Genomic DNA, 15,386 nt, shown 5'->3' on the forward strand with positions numbered 1-15,386 from the left:
CTTAATCCAGACAGTCTAGATTTAACCGTCTGCACATTGTACAGGCGGTGTTCCCATTGAGAGACATATCTAATAAAGCATAAATAATCAAAATTAAAAACAAAAGGCAATTTTTTATTGATAAGCTTTTCGTTTACAAAATTTTATAAAGTCTCAGAAGTAGTACTTTTTAAAGTTATCTACATTGCAAGTTCTGGCTAGCTGCCTACCGTCAGGAGTTTCCAAGCGAAAGGTGCCGCCTCTCACTTCTTCATAGATCCGGTAGGGGCCTTCCCAATTAGGAGTCAACTTTCCTTGCTCATTGGCCCTACCGGTTGCCTCCATTTTCCGTAACACAAAGTCCCCTACTTTCAAGGGCCGCTTGTGTACTCTTTTGTTGTAAGCTCTCGTCATTCTTAGACGGTAAATCTCATGACGCAAGGCGGCATTGCCCCTACGCTCCGGGAGTGAGTCCAATGCTAGTCGCATGGCCTCCTAGTTAGCCTCTTTGTCATACAGCATGACTCGAAGAGTTGGCTCATAGAGTTTAATGGGCAGGACGGCTTTTACGCTGTATGCTGTGAGAAATGGGGTTTTGCTGGTTGCCCTTTTTGTTGCTGTTCTGATGGCCCATAGGACATGAGTTAGCTCTTCTGCCCATAGACCACCAGCCCTTTCAATTTTCTTTTTAATGCCGTCTGAGATTAGCTTGTTGAAGGCTTCAACCTGGTCGTTTGCTTGGGGACGGCCGACTAATGTAAAACAGTGAGAGATCCCTTAGTCTCCTAACCAATTTTTGAGGGTAAGCATCTCAAACTGAGGGCCATTGTCAAAGACCATAGACATAGGTACCCAAAACCGAGTGATGATATTCTTCCAGATGAAGGAAATGACAACTTTTGTCTTGATGCCTTTGACCGCCTCCGCTTCTACCCACTTGGTGAAGTAGTCAACCGCGACTAGAATATAACGTCGTCCGCCTGGTGCAGGCGTATATGAACCCAGAATGTCCATGCCCCATTTGGCGAATGGTACTGGGCTATGGATGGCCGTCAGATCAGTGACCAGACGGTGTATGAGTCTGCCAAATCTTTGACACTTGTCACACTTCTTTATTATTTCCATGGCGTCTGCCTCAAGAGTGGGCCAAAAGTAGCCTTGTGGTCTTGCCCTACAGCCTATGTGAGAGGCGCAGTAGCCCGAATGCAATTCCTCCAAAATTTCTTGCCCCTTTTCAGGGGTGATGCAATTTAAAAGAGGTTGTAGAAAATCCTTCTTGAAAAGCTCTCCATTATGAATCTCAAAATTGGCCGCACGTTTTTTTTTTCATTACAGCCATTTCTGGATATGTATCCGGCAAAGTGTTGTCTAATAGATAGGCCCGGATGCCATCCATCCAAGTTGAACTCCGATTTAGTATTCCAATGGGATCTTCTTCAATACTTCGCTTTTCCATTACTTCCCAAAAGACCGACCGAGGTGTATCACAGGAGGTGGATGATGCCAGCTTAGAAAGAGCATCCGCTTGATTGTTCTATGACCTAGGCACCTAACTTAGATTAAATTCATCAAGTGTACCAGCTTCAGTTTTAACTGCCTGTAATTATTTGATCATAGCCGGATAGGTGGCCTCATAGTCACCATGGTATTGGTTAACGATCAGTTGTGAATCAGAGCAGGCGTCAACATTTCTTACCTTTGCCGCATTGCACATGCGGATGCCGGCTAGTAGGGCTTCATATTCCACCTCATTATTTGAGGCCTGAAACTTAAACTATAGTGCATATTCGTACTTGTCCCCTACAGGAGACTGACATATAATTCCTGCACCACAGCCATTCATAGTAGAGCTCCCGTCTACATACACTTTCCAAACTTGATCAAGATTCTCCAGCTCAGCCAGCCTTCTCATTTCGACAATGAAGTCGGCAAATGCCTGACTGACAAGGGTTAAATCGGTCGCTACAATCTAAATCTCAATTAAACAATACTTATACGAACACCCTATAACCAAGTACAATGGAAAATAAAGGTTTGGTCCACGAGGAACGAGAGTAATTGCAAATTAATCTTAAACCTAAGCTAGTTCAAAAACAATGGAAAATGGTGTTCTAAAATACTACTAATAAGATGGAATAAATCAATAAACTAAGACACTAGGGAGAACGGGAATTCACCAAACCATCGGTAACTACGCAACAAGGAATCATAGAGACAAACGGGATATGCAAAGACTATATGTCTGATCAATATCGTGCGATAGGAAGACAACGGGCAATACCAAGCTTGGATTTCTCATGCACTTAACATTACTCGATACATAATCAAACCACATTCAATAATGAAATACTCAATTCACAATCTCTTGTTCAAACCGAGAATAACATGCAATCAAATTCAAGATTCTAGGTTAGCTACTCCTATTATAGTGAATTAACATGCAATCCCATATAATCAATTTAATCACAATCCGTTTATCAAAATCAAACCCTAATTACGTAGATTACCTAGGCCGGGTTTCATCCCAAAACCCTAGCTAGGAAACTACTCACACATATTCATAATCACAGCAATAATAGATTCCATAAACATCATAGATCTAAACATAAATTCTGATTAAGGAATAATAAAGCAAGATTAATAAACAAGAATGAATAATACCAATTGTATTGATGCGAATCAATGGAAAAGTTCAGAACTTTGATATCCGTCGTCAATGAATAATACAAAGAATCTTCACAAATCTTGCTTCAAATCAATCCAAGAAACTAAAATCGCTAGAATAATCTTTAATAAGACTAATGAATCTCTAATACCAAGAACGTTCTCCAATAACTCTCTACAAAGGGCTCCCAAAAACTATCTCTAAAACTGTCCAAAAACGCCCCTTAAAGTCGGGCCTTATATACGTCTTCTAATTCGGAGAAGTCAAGCGCGCAGTCGACCCTGGATCAGCACGGTCGTGCTATATTTGGCACGGCCGTGCTAGCTTGTCAGTAGCTAAACCGGATTTCTTCTTCAATTTGGCACGGTCGTGCAGCTGCCTGGCACTGCCGTGCTAAAGATGACACGGTCGTGCTGAATATGCTCTAACACGGGGCTCATACTGAAACTGGCACGGGCACGGGCAACATCTGGCACGGCCGTGCTAATGGCCTGCACGGCCGTGCTGGTGCGTGGATACTGACACGGCCGTGCTAATGGCTTGCACGGCCGTGCTGCCTTGCTTAGGGCTGCTTGCTCATAGGCCAGCACGGGTGTGCCTATGGTGACACGGCCGTGCTGCCTGTGTTATGTAATCAATGCACGACACTTGAACTTCCTTAACTCCTCGGACATCGGTCAAGGCCAGCTCGGTTACGCATCAAGGGCTCGGGATTCGACTAAACTCGGTTGATATTACCTGAAAACACATCAAAAACAAACCGAAAACCCGTGAAGCACGTAATATAGGGGACATAAGCATAACAAGGTAATAATCGGCCAAAACGGCCCCAAATACATCCAAAATCATCCTAAAATATGCTCTTAAGCGCGCCCTAAAGTGCGCTTGTCAAAACCCCCCAAGCTATCCTTTTGCTAGTCCTCGAGCAAAAACCAAGGGAAACACACACAAGATCAAATAAACTATGCCATTGCATATAAATCAAATTAAGCACGGAATGAAGTTAATGGATCCTACTTAGAACAACCATGCACGGAATGAAAACTCACTCAAACAAGCAACGAGACACACAATCCAAGATATCGTTGATCAAAATGCGAACAAGACCTAAACCAAGCATAGAGAACAAAGAAATCATGCTTCCCTCTAAACCCAACCAAACCGGCCACGTCCTCCCCTTTTGCTTCAAATCACCACCCTAATTAGCCCCTCGTGATTCCTCGAAGGAATCGGAAAAAAGTGATGTTTTGAGGAAATAACAAAGGTATCCCGACATCTCGATTACGCATAATCTTTCCATAGGGTTGAAAGGTATCTCCCTCCACCATTTGAGAACCGAACACCTCTAAACTCTAAGGGTCTTAAAGGGTTGTAATGTATTGGAAGTGGGTAAGGTAGGTGAAAACAATTCAAAATGTGGGGTTAATTCCTAAATGAAGCGCAAGAATCACAATTCTCAAAAACAAAAGTTCAAAAGATGTAATTCACTTTCCACAATCTCAATGATTCACATTCTTACACATTCCAAATTATCCATATAATACACACTCAAATGACCTCTTTCAAACTTCAAAACTTTATTTATGTGTCCTTGCCTTTTTCACAATTCGAACGGCTTTTCTCTTCTTCTTTTTTTTTCTTTTTTTAAATTCTTTTTCTCTCTTTTTTTTGGAAAAATGACTTTCACATTACATATTTACAATAAGGCTCACTTTCACACTTGCTCAAACCAACTATCAATCATTATTTCTTGATTAGTAAACAATAAGCTCAACAAACCTATCTAGGTAAACGCTTCACAACTAAGGGTTGGTAAAACATTGGCCATCGGGTTTGTAACACGGTTAACCAAGAATGGAATTAAAGCTCAACATGGTTAGCAAGTAAGATGATGTAAAAAGAAAATCAATTTGTAACAAAACAAAAGGAGCAAAATAAGAAAAATGAAAAAGGTGCCCTCTTCATCCCTTAAAAGTGTCAAGTCGGTCTCGGGAGCTACTAGTCAACACAAAGATCGAAAAATGCGTAATCAAGGATCCAGATATGCCACTCAACAAGAATGATGAAGGCTAGGACAAATAAACCTCACGGGATCTAACAAATAAAGCAACTACCAATCAAGGGGATCAAATCCACAATAGGGAAGCGACTCCATCTCACCACAGCCCAAAGGCCTAGAGTTTCACATGACAAAAATGTTCTATCCACCTACCCTTCGCCTAGACTCGTCTACGTTGATCAACAATAGACTCAAACTGTGTATTCATCACTGGCTTAAGTGGAAATAGACATTCCATACACATTCATTCACATTTCGAATCCAACATGAACAATATTCCAAAATTTTGCAATTAGACAAGTTTATTATGATCCAAAAACATAGGAAAAGAATATGAGGCATATCATATAAGCTAAACCACACATCCTCATAACAGAAGCTTTTCCCATCTATCACATACGTATGTACAACTAAGCTAACTAAATAAGTTGAAAGGCACATAACGAGGCATAAAAATCACATAAAATCCCAATCGACAAACAAGTGATCGATTGATATCAACATCAACGATCCCAGGTTCCTTAGAACCGATCAAACATCCTCGAACCATTCAACTTCTTCCTAAACTAAGCTATCCTAAGCACACACAAAAAAAAGAAAAGATCTCACCAAATTTGCTTCCCGGAAGCTCCAATTAACGGCCATAGCATCGTTCTTCAAACTCATGCCGCATCTCGAATGTTCCCAATCTGCAAAAAGGAAAGACATACTAGCAAACACGTTAAGGTTAGTCTAGGAAAGAAGTAAATCTTTTTGTATTTTTTCTTTTTGTTTTTTTTTTGTTTTTTTTTCAAAAGCAAATAAAAACTAAACTACCTACCAAAAAAAACCAAATCCCTAAATACAAGTAAGACCCCCCCCCCCAAGCTAGAATCAAACATTGTCCTCAATGTTTACACATCAAGGACTTACAATGGTAAGGAGAGGGAGGTAACTAAAGGGAAAGGGAAAGGGATCACGAGCTAGGCCCGCCCGGGCCATAAGGGAAACGGGAGGCCATATCATCAACACTCCTCTTCAGGTCTCTAAAGGCGGAGGTCATATCCTCGTTCGACCGGCGCAAATTCGTTACCTCGAGCTTCAAATCATCCATTCCTTGTCGGAGCCAAGCAAAGTCTTGCGCCGGGATCTGCTGGGCTGCATCCGGGCCACCCTCCTCGTCATCATCATCATCAGCAGCATCATCACCTCCTTGGCCCCCGTGGGCCTGCTCATCCCCCTGGTGAGGCTGGGAACTACGGTCTACATACTCCGTGCCCCCGTCCTCGTGCCAGGCGAAGTCAGGGTCGAAGATCTAGTTGTCCTTGTTGTAAACCACCGTCCTCTCCGGATCGGGTAAGTAGGCGTATGGCTTGCCTGCGACAAGCCACAAATAGCAATCCGGTTGGGATGTCCCTTCAAGCCACTGCATGGCTCTCAGGGTGCGCATATCAAGCCTCGTAGTGCCTGGGATAGCCTGCAAGTCAGAAAAATCAATCCCATTATATTGCGCAAGAATGGTGATCATGCCACCGATAGTAATATCACCCTTACCCCGGGCTACACCGTCGAGGTGGTCTAGTAACCACGCTCCCATGTCTAGACGCCCGTCCCCACAGGTGAGGTGCCAAATAAACTGTAGCTCCCTAATGGAGACTACACCCGAACTATCTCCTCTAGCAAAGATAGTAGAGGAGAAAGTCCTGTGGGACAACCGAAAGGCGGGATTGACGATGGAAGTTGCCTTATCCCTACGGGGATCTCTATCCATCTTCCCCGTGATTTTCCGCCAAAACAACCCGGAGTTGTAATGTTTTGAGTGGCCATCCTTAGGACCATATTTCAGGTCGGATGTCCACCCAAAGGCAGCATTAACTTGGGCCACCGACATTTGAATGGTGCCCGAGTTCATCAGTTGAAAAGACAAGTACCGGGGTGAGTTATGCTCATCCCGGTGCACATACAATGAAGACAAAAATTCGAGAGTAAGCCTCTTGTAAGTGAGAGCATGCATGGTAAGGAAAGAATCAAAGTTGGTAAATGAAAATAATTGAACCATGTCACTTTCGATCCCTAGAGCCCTAGCAGCTAAAGGGTCGTAGAACTTTGTAGGTCGGATCGGTCGGTGGGATAAGCCTACATATTTGTCCAAAAAGGACGGGTTATTAAAAACAATACCCATGGTGTCCACCGTGGGTGGAGCCATGGATGAGGATGCATCGTCCCGACCCGGCCTCCTAGTCGATGTCTTTGTTCTAGGCATGTTTGATTCAAGAAATTAAGCACAATATACCAATTAACAAGCAAGAAGCTATCCTAACATGCAATGTACTACCCTAACACTACTAAATCACCCAAACTTGCAACAATAAAGCATAATTCAACAACAAATATTCAATAAAACTAATGAAATTGGACAAAAATTGCGAATATCAATGAGTTTAAGAACAAATTCACCGAGGACTCCACGAAGTGGAGTTGTGTCGAGCTCAAAGAGGGGCGAATTTTGCTTCCAATCGCTTGAAAAATGCTCCAATGCAAGGGGGATGCCGAAATCTTGAAGAAGAATTGGGGAGTTAGGGTTTGATTTGAGGAATTGGGGGAGGAGTTTGGGAGTTAGGGTAGAAAAGGGTAGGAAAAAGTGGTAGAGAGTTGGGAAATAATGAGAGAGTTTGAGTGAAATTGTGTTTAAAAGAGCCGAAATACTGTCCGGAACCCACGCTGCACGGCCGTGCTGAGGTTTGGCACGGCCGTGTTGGCTTGGCAGGTTTTTTTGCTAAATCGAATTTCAGATGGCACGGCCGTGCTAGAATTGGCACGGCCGTGCTATTTCTTGGCACGGTCGTGCTGAATATGGCACGGCCGTGTTAGAATGTCAGTAGGTTTTTTCGGTTTGGCACGACCGTGTTAGAATGTAAGTAGGTTTTTTCGGTTTGGCACGGCCGTGCAGTGTTTGGCACGGCCGTGCTGTCTGATGGCACGGCCGTGCCAACTGCTGCAGTCTGCAGGCATTCTTTTCCTTCAAAGTACGCATCACTCTCTTCATTCTGACTTCTAACCAATCTTCTACCTGCACAAAAACACACAAGAGCACATAAAACTCACACAAATTAGGAGCTAAACCAACAAAAAAAAGTAAAGCAAAAGAAACTACTCCAGTAAAAGCAAGAAAATCGGGTTGCCTCCCGGAAGCGCTAAGTTTAACGTTGATAGCTTGACGTGGTCACATTCAACTCTTGTGACCACAGTTGAACACATCTATCACACCAACATGGGCTCCCTCATAGTATGTCTTCAACCTTTGCCCATTAACCACGAAGGATTGCAACCCACTAGAATCATAAAGCTCAACCGCACCGGAAGGGAAAACATCTTTGACAGTGAAAGGACCCCTCCATCTTGACATCAACTTACCGGGGAAGAGCTTCATCCTAGAGTTATACAAGAGGACTTTGTCACCAACATTGAACACCTTCCGCTCTATCTTCTGGTCATGGAACTCCTTAGATCGGGACTTGTATAGGCTCGCACTGTCATATGCGTCCATCCGAAGCTCCTCCAACTCATGAAGGTCCAACATCCGTTGCTCTCCCGCGCTTGCTAGATCAAAATTTATCTTCTTGATAGCCCATTGAGCGCGGTGCTCTAGTTCGACCGGGAGGTGACATGCTTTCCCGTAGACCAAGCGGTATGGGGTGGTGCCTATTGGGGTCTTGAAAGCAGTCCGGTATGCCCAAAGTGCATCATCAAGCTAATCGGACCAATCTTTCCTATTCTTCGCCACTGTCTTCTCAAGGATGGACTTTATCTGTCGATTGGAGACTTCCGCTTGCCCACTAGATTGAGGGTGATAGGTTGTCCCGAACCTTTGATGTAATCCATTCTTTCGAAGCATCCTTTTAAAGGCCCCATGCACAAAGTGTGACCCGTTGTCACTTATAACCGCTCTAAGAACCCCGAACCTTGGAAATATAATCTTCTTGAAGAGCTTCACTACCACCTTGTGATCATTTGTTGGGGAGGCAATTGCTTCCACCCACTTAGACACGTAATCCACAGCCACAAGTATGTATTGGTTCCCAAGGGAGGAAGGAAAGGGTCCCATGAAGTCTATGCCCCACACATCAAATATCTCAAGTTCAAGTATAGGTTGTTGAGGTATTTCATTCTTCTTGGAAATGTTTCCACTTCGTTGGCAAGCATCGCAAGTCTTCACAAATGCCCACGCATCCCTAAAGATATGGGGCCACCATAGCCCACATTGCAAAACCTTTTGGGCCGTTTTATTAGCCCCCATGTGACCTCCGCAAGGGTCGAAGTGGCACATTTTCAGCACACTATGAACTTCTTCCTCCGGAACGCACCTCCTTAGGAGACCATCTACACCTCTCTTGAACAAAATTGGATCATCCCATATGTAATGCCTTGCATCTCTCCTAATCTTCTTCCGTTGGTTCTTGGAGTAATCAGGGGGAAACTCCTCACAAGCCAAGTAGTTTACCATATCCGCAAACCATGGTAGAATCTTCTCCTCGAGGAGGTATAACACATCATCCTTCAACTCATCACAAATGGGCATCCCATCATCTTCTTGTTGCTCTCTCTCCATGCGCGAAAGGTGATCCGCAACCACATTCTCGGCTCCCTTCTTGTCCCGGATCTCCACATGAAATTGTTGTAAAGAAAGGACCCATCGGAGGAGGCGTGGTTTGGATTCCTTCTTCGAAATTAGGTACTTGATGGCTGCATGGTCGGTGTAGACAATCGTTTTAGAACCAATGAGGTATTCCCAAAATTTCTCAAATGCATGAACAATGGCTAGGAACTCTTTCTCTGTGATGGTGTAGTTCCTTTGTGCTTCATTTAAGGTCTTGGACATGTAATAGATCACGTGAAGCCTCTTCTCAACTCGTTGCCCAAGAACACCTCCAATAGCCGTATCACTAGCATCGCACATCAACTCAAAAGGTAGATCCCACCGTGGTCCTTGCACAATCGGGGCCGAAATCAAAGCTTCCTTAAGTTTGTTAAAAGCTTGTAGGCACTATTCATCGAACTTGAAATTAACTTCCTTTTGCAATAAGGCATTCAAAGGCTTGGCTATAAGAGAGAAATCTTTTATGAATCGCCGGTAGAACCCCGCATGCCCTAGGAATTGTCTTACCCCTTTTGCATTGACCGGTGGTGGTAGCTTTGCTATAACTTCAACCTTTGCTTTGTCCACCTCTATGCTGGCATTTGAGATCTTGTGACCGAGGACAATACCTTCTTCAACCATGAAGTGACACTTCTCCCAGTTGAGGACTAAGTTCACCTTCTCACACCGTTGTAGGCACTTCCCCAAGTTCACTAGGCAATCATCAAAGGACGCTCCTCCAACAGAAAAATCATCCATGAAAACCTCCATCTCGGCCTCTAACATGTCCCCAAAAATGCTCATCATACACCGTTGAAAAGTGCCCGGTGCATTGCAAAGTCCAAAAGTCATTCTCCTATAGGCAAAAGTACCATATTGACAAGTAAAAGTCGTCTTCTCTTGGTCATCCGGGTTTATAGGTATTTGGAAAAACCCCGAATAACCGTCAAGAAAGCAATAATACTTGTGCCTAGTTAGTCTTTCGAGCATTTGATCAATAAAAGGGAGGGGAAAATGGTCCTTTTTGGTAGATGCGTTTAGACGTCTATAGTCTATGCACATCCGCCAACCGGTCACCGTTCTAGTTGAGATGAGCTCACCATTGTCATTCTCAACTACAGTCATATAATCGCTAGAATAATACAAAGAATATTCACAAATCTTGCTTCAAATCAATCCAAGAGACTAAAATCGCTAGAATAATCTTTAAGAAAACTAATGAATCTCTAATACCAAGAACGTTCTCCAATAACTCTCTACAAAGGGCTCCCAAAAACTATCTCTAAAACTGTCCTAAAACGCCCCTTAAAGTCGGGCCTTATATACGTCTTCTAATTCGGAGAAGTCAAGCGCGCAGTCGACCCTGGATCAGCACGGCCGTGCTATATTTGGCACGGCCGTGCTAGCTTGTCAGTAGCTAAACCGGATTTCTTCTTCAATTTGGCACGGTCGTGCTAGAATTGGCACGGTCGTGCTAAAGATGACACGACCGTGCTGAATATGCTCAAGCACGGGGCTCATACTGAAACTGACACGGGCACGGGCAACATCTGGCACGGCCGTGCTAATGGCCTGCACGGCCGTGCTGGTGCGTGGATACTGACACAGCCGTGCTAATGTCTTGCACGGCCGTGCTTCCTTGCTTAGGGCTGCTTGCTCATAGGCCAGAACGGGTGTGCCTATGATGACACGGCCGTGCTGCCTGTGTTATGTAATCAATGCACGGCACTTGAACTTCCTTAACTCCTCGGACTTCGGTCAAGGCCATCTCGGTTACGCATAAAGGGCTCGGGATTCGACTAAACTCGGTTGATATTACCTGAAAACACATCAAAAACAAACCGAAAACCCGTGAAGCACGTAATATAGGGGACATAAGCATAATAAGGTAATAATCGGCCAAAACGGCCCCAAATACATCCAAAATCATCCTAAAATATGCTCTTAAGCGCGCCCTAAAGTGCGCTTGTCACTGACCCTTCACTGTTTTCCTTGGTTCAAAAGAGATTTCAAGACTTTGCATTTCAATAGCCCATTTGAGCGTCCTACTGGATGACTCCAAGGTTGTCATTGGCCGCTTGAGGGGTTGGTCTATGTAGACCACAACCAGATGTGCCAAGAAGTAAGGCTTCAACTTCTTGACTGCCGTGAAATGAGCCAGGCCAAATTTTTCAACCATTGGTATCGTAGTTCGGCTTTTCGAAGAACATGGCTGATGAAATAGACCGTGAGTTGGATGTCGTCTCTCTCAGCAAGGAGAACAACACTGAGAGCATGGTCTGAGACGGCTAAGTACATGTAAAGCGCCTCCTTTGGCAGAGGGCTAACAAGCCTTGGTAAAGAGTGCAAGTGTTCTTTTAATTTTTGAAAGGTCGCCTCAGCATCATCCCCTTATTCAAACTTAGTCTTATTTATGATGGCATGGAAAAAATAGAGGCACTTGTCACCTGACCGACTAAAGGATCTCCCCAATGCCGCCAGACAACTTGTTAGCTTCTAAACTTCTTTGACAGTGCGGGGTTACTTCATGTCAATGACCGCCTGTATCTTCTCTGGGTTGGCCTCTATCCCCCTTTGATTAATAAAAAAATCCGAGAAACTTCCTAGACTCAACACCAAAGACAGACTTCTTGGGATTGAGCATGACCTTGTGCCGCCTGAGTGTGGTGAAGGTTTCTCGGAGGTCAGCAAGGTGATCCGTCTGTAGCTTGGATTTGACTATCATGCCATCAATGTACGCCTTTACATTCTTCCCAATTTGATTAATGAAGACTGTATTAATCATTCGTTGAAAAGTAGCAGGCGCATTTTTCAAGCCAAATGGCATAACAGTATTGCAAAATAACCCTTGATCAGTGATGAGTGTCATCTTCTCTTGATCTTTTTCCACAATGGTATCTGATAAAAGCCTGAGTAGGCGTCAATAAAGCTCATCAAAGCATGTCCGGCTGTAGAGTCGACCAAACTATCGATCTTTGGAAGTGGATAACTATCGTTCGGACATGCCTTGTTCAAGTCATTGTAATCAACACACATGCGCCAGGTACCATTCGGCTTCTTTACAAGCACAACATTCTCAACCCAATTTGGGAAGTAACACTACCGAATGAACCCTACGTCTAACAGCTTTTTCACTTCGGCGACTGCCGCCTAACTTCTTTCTTTGCTGTGGTTCCTTTTTTTTGCCTAACCGGCATCTTTTTGGGATCCACGTACGACAAGTTTGTGGAATGCTAGATCTGGGCTTATGCCTGGCATCTTTTCCACTTTAAAGGTAAAGATGTCTTTGAATTCTTTCAACAAATTATGCTAGTCTGCGCCCAATTTTGCAAAAGCAACCGTCCCCACCTTAACAGTACGCTCCGAACGTGTGTCGTCCAGAGCAATATCAATGTGTTCACCAGCCGGCTGGGGACGGAGTTCATCCGACCGTTCTTTGGTCAGTGATTGCTTTTGTTTTTCCTTCTTCAAGGCCACCAACTGGTCGGCCTTTCTTTCTTGCGGTTACTGTAGGAGCAGGCTCGGCCTCCTTGACACCGTCAAGGTCTATTGGCTCCTCACCATCCTGAAGATGGATATGAAAAAATGTCATGACTATATACCAACTATAAATTCTCCGATTAAAATTGATGTCTCAGAAGGACAACATTTGTTGCTAATAAACCTAAAGCACGCCTGAAGCATGGTAGCCCAATAGGTTCCAAAGATTAGAATCTTCAAACTGAAAAGGAGCAACTATTGACAATAATTTGAGGAAGTGATACATTCTGATAGATCTAGAGTATTAAATGTCCAACAAGCTTAGCATGTATGAAGATTATGGTCAAAGCTCTAGCAGAGTAAGAGCTATTATTGGATAAAGTATTAGTTCATTGTCTTGCCAACTATATAGAAAAATATATGTTGGTGTTCTAATATCACATCATATTTATGGCCATGCATAAAGAAACTTTAATAAAGTGATCACTAGTGTTGGAAAACTAACCAGAATTCAAATTCAAAGAAGTGATTAGATGTGATATATAAATTAGGCCATCCGGGTTTAATAATTACTTGTTATGAAAATTTGAAGTTTCACTTGATATGAAAGAAATAATGTGTTGATGCTCTCTCATGTTAGATATATGAAATGAATTGAATGGCAAGACATAACATTGAGGTTGAGTTATCTAGATTGTAATTTTAATAGTTTGTTTTGAATGAAGAAATTTCCAAGAGATTGTATATTGGTTATGAACAACTTTGTATGTGAACATGTAATATATAAGTGAACCAAAAGTTTACAAGTAACTAGAAGTTCACCACCATAGCTTATATGATGTTCACTATTAGGCGACTAGAAACTCACTATAAAAGTCGTTAAAGAACAAGAAGATTACTATCTAATGGTATTACATACAAGTGATTTTATTAGCAATAACAATCTCTTGAATGGGGCTAACGTATGTCAACACATAAGAAATAGAATATGAAAAGAGGCAACTGCACAATTCATGACTCCCCATTAATATTGATCTCCAGAAGAGAACAAAATTACATTCTCCAGAAGATATAAAATTTTGTTGAATATGATTCTCCTAGAGGATGAAATTTGTTGCACATGAAATAGTATCCTAAGTTGGGCAAGAATTTAATGCCCCAATATTGAGATATTTTACCAACTTAGGGGGAGTAGAAATTGAATAAGTTGGCAAAATTACAAAATTATAATTAATTTTTTAATATAATCGTAGTATGCAAAGTTACATGCCAAATTTGTATCAAAAGATATGTTATACATCTATGATTTGATTTGACCCATCCAGAGGCATAGAGAGATATATTTTGGTCATAGTGATAATGTGTATACATTGAGATAGATCTTGCCAATTTTCTTTGAATCACTACACCTAGCTTGTAGATTATATAATCGGTTCCAACATATTTGATGTATGGCAAAATAATGCAGTTGACACTTTTAAAGTGTAATAATAATATATTAATCTCATATTGTAAGAAATACCTCTGAATTGGAATAGATATCTGAATTATAATAAATGGCTTGTAATATGATAGATGTCATAATGGTACCAATTGCAAAATTATTCAAATATCATTGTAAAATAGCATGCAGATGAATGTACATTAAAAATTGTGATATCGGCACATAATGGAACCGATGAATAATATACATATGCGTGAAAGAATGGAATATGGAATAAGAGATTTGAAATATGTGTCCATTTTAATGTCGACTAAATTGTAAAGATCATAAGTTTATCATGGACCAAAAGTCAAACAAAGTATGGATTCTAAAATCCACACTGTGTAGTGTTTTGCATTTTGAGTCTTATATTCATTGTATTTATAGGTGTTAGATAAATGCATCATTCATCATCACTTGTATTTATTTAATACTTTACTATTATATATCATTTTTGTTTTATTCATTTAACTATACATCTCAAATTGCATTAATTATGTTTTCAAATTAGAACTTTTATTATCTAAATTAATATGTACATCAAGCATAATACGAATAATTTACAAGTTTAATGTTATCAAATTTTATTAGATGGGATTTAAACTCCATGGGCTAATGGTTGCAAAAGTATACACCATTGTTCTAATAGCATGTTACGAATCATGCATGAAGAGGTCTTGAAGAACTAGTACATGGTGGATTTATATGTATATCCCTCTAATGTTTACATATATCATAATATTGAATTATTGATGATTTATCACACTCTTGAAGTTATGACCAAATTATTGACATCTCAACCTGAAATTTGAGCATGTAAGTGGAAGTAAGATTATTATTTGTATTCGCAGAAGAACTCTCATATCAATTTTGATATGTCTAAAGAATAGCAATGAGATATTTATTCGTGATAATGTTTTTCTCAAGATGCAGAAGAACCATAAGTGAAGTATGTAATTAGATGTGCTATATTAGTAATTTATACAAGAATAGACAACAACATTGATGAGATCACATGTTGCCATTGAATTATATTATTAATGAATTTTTTTTTTATCAAATGTTGATCATTAATTTTTCAAATACATGATATGACCTCCGGAAA

This window comes from Chenopodium quinoa, unplaced genomic scaffold, assembly GCF_001683475.1.
Source record: "Chenopodium quinoa cultivar QQ74 unplaced genomic scaffold, ASM168347v1, whole genome shotgun sequence".
In the NCBI taxonomy this organism is placed as follows: Eukaryota; Viridiplantae; Streptophyta; class Magnoliopsida; order Caryophyllales; family Amaranthaceae; genus Chenopodium; species Chenopodium quinoa.